The sequence below is a fragment of the Myotis yumanensis genome, unplaced genomic scaffold, assembly GCF_028538775.1.
Source record: "Myotis yumanensis isolate MYYU_CA2020_CCGP unplaced genomic scaffold, mMyoYum1.0.hap1 SCAF_5, whole genome shotgun sequence".
Taxonomy (NCBI): domain Eukaryota; kingdom Metazoa; phylum Chordata; class Mammalia; order Chiroptera; family Vespertilionidae; genus Myotis; species Myotis yumanensis.
The window spans coordinates 81,103,152-81,110,407 of NW_027223756.1; the positions used below are offsets into that span (position 1 = coordinate 81,103,152).

Here is a 7,256-nt window from a genome sequence, read left to right on the forward strand (position 1 = left end):
TGGGGAAGGCAGGTGAGTGATCTGGTCAGACCTGGCAGCCCCCCACTCCTTCTCCTGGGATAGGGGAGCCCCAAACCCACTCCTGGAGGGCCTGACGTACTTGACCAGCTCCGGGATGTTCCAAGACAAGGGCAAGATGCCAAAGCGGTTATAAGAAGAGAGTGGGTTCCACTTGATGGGAATGCCTTCGGGCGTCTGTAGATAGACAGGGAGGGGTGTGGTTCTTCAGAGCAGGCTTAGCCCCTTGGCCCTCCTCTCCCGCTCTGTGTCTGGACACTCTCTGTCATGTCTACAGCAGCAGCAGCTAAGAACGTGGACCTGAGTTGGACAGACTGGGTTCAAATCCCACTGTGCTACCTACAAGCTGTGTGACTTGGGCAAGTTACTTAACTTCTCTGTGCTCAATGTGCACATCTAAAAACAGGAGATAAATACAGCCCCTCTGCCTTGGGACATCGTTCATGTAAGCAGGAGCTCGTTATTATAAGTGTCCTTCTAATATTAAGAATCACTAGAATGTATTGCCTACTTTTGTGCAAGGCCCTGGGCTGAGCATTTGATTTGTGCTAAGCCACACGTAATTGCTCTGTTCAACCTTTGATCCTACAAGAATAGCAATCTGGTGTACACATATATTATTTCATTTCTTGTCAACAGTTAAACATCGGGAGACACCACATAGAAATCTGGTTCTCTGGCTTCTCTTGAAAACCAGGGTAACTGGATAATGCCCTCCTGTTGGCACAGGTGACATTTCGCTTCTTCCTTTCTCCCTCCCTGACTCCTTTCTCCCATCACTTTGTATTAAGCCCCACTATATGCCAAGCACCTTGTTGAATTCAGGAATTAGGCCCTGAACAAACAGATAAAAACTCTTTCCTGTAGCCCTGGCCAGTTTGGCTCAGTGGATATAGCGTCGGTCTGCAGACTGAAGAGTCTTGGGTTTGATTCTGGTCAAGGGCACATGCCCGGGTTGTGGGCTCGGTACCCAGTAGGGGCCATGCAGTAGGCAGCTGATCAATCATTTTCTCTCATCATTGATGTTTCTATCTCTCTCCTTCTCCCTTCATCTCTGAAATCAATAAAAAAATAAAAATTAAAAAAACCCTCTTTAGTGTAGGGAATTGAGATTCCACAGTGTTTGGTGGAGGGGGCAAGTAATAAATGAGTAAATCCAATTTACAGGATGCCAAAAGGATGGCAGGGAGAGAGAGTGGAGTGAATGTGTGGATGGGAGGGGGTTGAAAATTTACAGGAGCTCAGAAAGGCCTCATGTGAAATTGGAGCATTGGTGACATCTGAACAAAGTCTTGAAGGAGATAAGGGGACAGTAGTGTGCATATTTCGAGGAAGATTGTTTTCTGGGCCGAAAAAACAACCAGTGCAAAGGCCCTGGGGCAGGCAAGTCTGCTTCGTGTGTCAGAGGAACAGGGAAGAGGCCTGTGTGGGTGGAATAGAGTGAGTGAGAGGGATAGCGGGAGGAGGTAAGGGCAGGAAAGGGACAAGGGAGCTCATCCAGGGCCTTGTAGGTCACAGGGAGGACTTCAGTTTTTTAAAAATATATATTTATTATTGATATCAGAGAGGAAGGGAGTGGAAGAGAAACATCAATGATGAGAGAGAATCACTGATTGGTTGCCTCCTGCATACCCCACAAAGGGGATCTAGCCAGCAACCTGACCGTGTGCCCTGACTGGAATCAAAGTTTGACCTATTGGTTCATAGGTAGACACTCAAGCACTGAGCCAGGCCTTGAGCTTTTATCCGGAGGGAGGAAGGAGTCCTGGAGGGCTGGGAGCAGAGGAGGGGCAGGACCAGTCTCAGAGGCTCACAGGCGCCTCCTGGCTCAGTAGGCGGAACAGACTCCTACCCAGCATTATGTAACTACTCCAGTCTTCAGATGAGAAAACTTAGGCTCAGGACAGTGAGTGACCTGGCCAGAGTCGCAGGGACCAGGGGTTTATCTGGAGGTGGAATTCACAGGTGCAAGCATTGCCCCATGCTGGCTCCCTGCGTCCCCGCCCATCTCTAGGCCTCTGTGTTTGTGCCTCTATATATTTTTTTTCTTTAGGGCAAGCAAGCATGTCAAACTCGGGGCCTGCGGGCCACGTGCAGCCCACAAGGAATATTTTTGTGTCCCAACCAATATAACGGTATGTAAGAAACGTTTTAATAAAAATTTTATAACGTAATTTTTATAATGTCCTGTTATACATAATTATTAATAACAAACTACAACATTTGCTAATGACTGATAGCTATAATTGTGTTGCATTCATTTCCCTTACACGCCTTACACGCAGGCACACCATTTCTCTCCGCTAATACGAGCAGCAAATATTTTAGCAGCCGATTGACATGTCATTAGTCTTAGACTGACTTGTTTGGTGTGTGCAACAGGAAGTATTTCGCGTTCAGAGAACAAGAAAAATAAGTTTATTTGCATTACGCTTATTAATTTGTGCAGCTATTAGTGTCTGGTAAGGTAATGTTCAATAAAAAATATTGATTTTCATTAAAATGTTCTCTTATTTTATGTTAATGATGACTCATTTATTTCAGCCCTTTGTTTTCAGCATGCCTCTATTGAAATAAACCTACGTTTCTATGAATATTGAAGCTTTTGTTTTTTTGTGGCCCACATACACTTACACCTTGTTCATTTGGCAGTGTTAGTCTTTGAGTTTGACATGCTTGCCTTAGTCTTTCTTAGTATCTCTTTCTGTCTCAAACTCTCTCTTAGTCTCTCCTTGAGTCTCTGCCCCAAGTGTATATGGGGACCCAGCTGCCTGGTACCTCAATGCTGACGATAATCCTTGAGTCCACAGGCAGCAGCTCATTGTCCACAGTGAAGATCCAGTAGAGGACTGGGAGGTGGCAGGAGAGAAAGGGACAGCTCAGTGAGGCCCTGCCCCTCCCAATGACCCAGCCCCAGCCCTCTGAGCCACCCACCAGCCCCTTACCTGTGGAGCCTGGGGTGTAGATGGTCTTGTCTGTCTGGATGAAGAGATACCCGCTCTGAAAGTTGACTAGCACCACCTTCTCCACTGGCGGGGCATTCCCAAAGACCGCCTGGACACTCACAAACTTGTTCCCCTTCTGTGATTTTAACTCCTGGCTGGCCGGGATCTAGGCATGGATGGGGGAGGGTGTGAGGAGGGGTCTGGTCCAGGGCCCCTTGCCCACCGTCCAACCTCTGGGCCTTCGGCTGGGTCCACATCTGCTCCTCCTCACAACAGAGCCTGCCTCTCACTCCTGCCTGGTCTCTCTGGTTTGCCCGGGTTTGGGGAGAGGGGGGTACTCAGAGAGGGGCAAGAGCAATAGATGGGCTAGGGGTCAGAGAGAGGAATGGAAAGGGGATCAGAGAGGGGGCTCAGAGGATGGAGGGCTCAGTAGTGGAAGGGGATCCAGAAAGGGGAGGACACTCAGAGAGGAGAGGGGCTTGATGGAAGAAAGGGCTTGGAGGGGAAAGGGCTCTGAAAAGAGGGGCACAGAGATTGTCTGGTTTGCAAGGGAAGGGGCTCAGAATGAAGGAGCGGCTTAGAAGGGGGCAAGGCCAGTAGAAGGAGAGGCCCAAATAGGGAGGAGAATGAAAGAGGGGAAGAGCTGCCCTGGCTGGTGTTGCTCAGTTGGTTGGAGCTTGGACCTGTGCACCAAATGTTCCCCAGGTTTAACTCCTGATCAGGGCACCTACCGGGGTTTTGGGTTTGATTCCCCAGCCAGTGTGTGTACTGGGGGCAACTGATCATGTTTCTCTCTCTCTCTCTCTCTCTCTCTCTCTCTCTCTGCTTTCCTCTTGGTGAAAGCATATTCTCATGATAATTTTGAAAAAAGGGAAGGGCTTAAGAAGGGGCAGGGCTCATAGGTGAGGCTCTGGAATGGGGAGAAGACCCATAGGGGGCCGGGAACCCGCGGGGTGGCTCCAGTGTGCACCCACCTTGATGGTGACGGTGCTCAGGTAGCCATTGGCACTGTTCAGAATGGTGTCCTCGCTGGACAGCACCTGCTTCTTGGCTGGGAAGTCGTGTACTGTAACCTTGACAGGAATGTTACCTGTCCCATCGTGGGCCTCCAGCACCACCGTCTCCTCATTCTCCAGCCGCAGGATGTTGGGGGTGATTATGGAGAACCTGTGGGAGGAGTGCACAGGGTCACCCCAGGGACCCGACATTCCAGCCCACACAGGGTCTCCCCAGTCCCTGGTACTGCAGGAACCTCAAAACCAGAACCAGCAAGTCCCCCAATTAATTAGACTTCCAACACCACAGTTGGGGAACCCACATACATACTCCTGAAACCCTGATCCCTAAATCTTTAAACACCCTAAGTCTCTAAACACCCAGACCCTCAGGCACCCCAACTATACATACCCAAACTCACATATACCAAATCATTGAACCCCAAATCCTTGAACATCCCAAGCCTCTACCTAAACCTTGATCACCCAGGTCTATAAACACAACTAAATCCACCCCCACCCTCAGCCAACATAACCCCACGCCACAGCTCTACACACATTGAACCCATAAATCCTAAAACTGCAAACTCCCAAATCATGTAAAGTCAAACCACCACATCCACAGAATCTCCAAACACCACCTGCACTCTAAACCTACAGACCCTCAGCTTCCTAAACATCCACACCCCTCTACACAACGCCTGGATTTCACAGACACCCAACCCATAGACTCTCAAAGTCACAGGCAGCCTCATCTATTAGCATTCCACCCCACTAACTCCTCCTCCACAGGCATAATGCACCCTGAATTCTACAAGGACCTGAACCCACAAATGACCACTCCACCTCAGAAGTTGCCTTGCTTGGGGTAGGGTCATGACTACTCACATGGGGTCCCCTAGGACCAGGGGGAGACTGCTCAGCAGCAGCAACAGCAGGCTGGGACCTAAGGCAGGTCCCATGGTACAGGGACAGTGGTGGAACAGAGGGACAGAGGGACAGAGGGACTGAGGGTCGGAGGGAGAGGACAGGGAGGACTGAGGAGAGGCTGCTGGAGGCCTCCTTTTATCTGGTTCCCGCCTTTCACCCACTCAGCCCAGCCCTCTACTCCCCATGGCCTCTCCCCTCCCTGGGGCTGCCCCAGGTTTCTCAATAACGTTTCCTAAGTTTTTTAATCCCCTGGGCCAGCAAGTCCTGTGTAAATAACCTGAGGGCATGTCCTCCTCCAACAGGAGCACAAGTGTCCCCTGCCCTGGCCTTCCTCAGGGACAAGGCCATTGGGTGAACAGGGACCTTTCCCTGTTACACCCACATTGTAGTGGAGGAACTCTGAGGGCAAGGGATCCCCCTCCCCTCAGAAATCTGGGTCTGGCCCAGTCCCGTTTCATCCATGCACTTATTAACCAAACCCTTCCCAGGAGTCTACTTCCAGAGTCTTCCATGCTGAGGTAGAGTGGGGGACAGACTCCAGCACAGACACTCCTAGTCCTCTGTAGTGTGATCTCAAGTGGAGAAGAAGAACTCTGCTTCTTGGAGGGTCGGAGAAGGTTTCTTGGGGGAGGGGACATTTCAGCTGGGTTTTGAAGTATGTATAGGAGTTCACTGTCTAGGTGAGCACATTTTATAGGGCAATGGGAGCCTGCAGCAGCCTTCACCTACACGTAGCTATGATGATTTAAAAAGTAATTTTTGTGGACCATTATTAGCTTTTGTATTTGTCTTATATCAGCATCCTGTTAGGATATTATTATTAAAAAGTATATTTATTTTTCATGTTAATAGGTAATATATTCATATGATTTAACATCTAAAAGGTAGAAATATATATAGGGAAAATATGATTTTCTCCTGGACCTGTTACCACCGATCCAGGTCCCAGACATGACCATGTAATAAAGGATCACGATTTCTCTCCACAGATATTGTTTGCATTTATAAATGTCCACATGTTGTCAGAACTAATATTGGCATGCTCTACATACAGTCCTTCCTAATGACCCTGAGTCATACCTTGTTTCTTTTTTTAAAAAAAATCTACTGAGCATTCTTTTTTTAAAAGTACATTTTGTTGATTTTCTACAGATAGAAGGGGAGAGGGATAGAGAGTTAGAAACATCGATGAGAGTGAAACATCAATCAGCTGCCTCCTGCACATTCCCTACTGGGGATGTACCCGCTACCAAGGTACATGCCTTTGACCGGAACCAAACCTGGGACCCTTGAGTCCGCAGGCCGATGCTCTATCCACTGAGCCAAACCTTTTAGGTCTATACCTTGTTTTTTTATAAACAGCTAGAGACTGTGGATTAGTAGTGCACAGTGAAATTTTTCTTAAAAGGACTGCCTCACAGTACATTGTTTGAAAGTCACTGATCTCCAACTGATAGACAGACTTTGCTGGATTGCAAACTATAGTCTTGCCACTTAGATTAAAAATGGCGGTGGAGTAAGTTGATGCTGCACTGACACGCTCCCAGGATCAAACTGGAATTACAACTAAAATATGGAAAAACTTACTGAGTAATCAACAAAGACTCACTGGAGAGAACCCTGATAACCGAGGATGGAAAGTGGAGACCACATAGGGACTGGTAGGGGGCAGGAGGTGCAAAAGGACTGGCCAGGCTCCCACAGACAGCAAATGAAGTTGTGCAGATATATCTCAGTTGGAGGGGGGCAGGGCGATTGGGGGATAGGGTTGGGGGAGGGTTTGGATCAAATTCCCAAGCTGTGAAAAGCAGTGGGGTTGCTGCCTGACAGGGAGAGAAGGCTGGAAATTCAGGCACCCTCTTAAAGGGCCAATGTACAAAATTCCCTGTATAGCTACTCACCTTGTCCTCTGGAAGAGGGAGGGCAGAGTAAACTGGAGTTGTGGGAGCAGGAGACAGGGTTGGGAGCTCTGGGTTTAGAGGTCAGAAGGCAGACACTCCAGTATCCTGTGCTGAGTCATTATCTTATACTGTGGAGGCGATCTTTCTAATGCAGACAACTGCTATCTAGGTGGTTTGCCATGGGGGAAAACTATTGGAAAACACCTAGTCCCACAATGTGGTGTTTCTGAGGCTCATTAAAACAATGATAATAACAAATATCCTCCTGGCAGAAGCAATTGCCTCACTCTGCTAGAAAAAAAAACCTCTCACTAAACCTGTGGACAATTGCCTGAGGTCTAGTCAAGACTAAATCGAATCAGTCTGTAGGCATAGGTGGTCTCTAGAGCCTTTGAGTCTTTACTTGATCTAATTAGTCAGAAATAGCTTTTGACACTGTCCTGCACTAGAGATTGAGAGGCATAGAA

The 7,256-nt window shown here is 48.3% G+C and overlaps 1 pseudogene; it reads right to left on the minus strand.

Moving 5' to 3' along the window:
- The window catches only part of LOC139010902 (complement C3-like), a 40,727-nt pseudogene extending 35,749 nt beyond the window's left edge, over positions 1-4,978 (minus strand).
- Between the last annotated feature and the right edge of the window lie 2,278 nt (positions 4,979-7,256).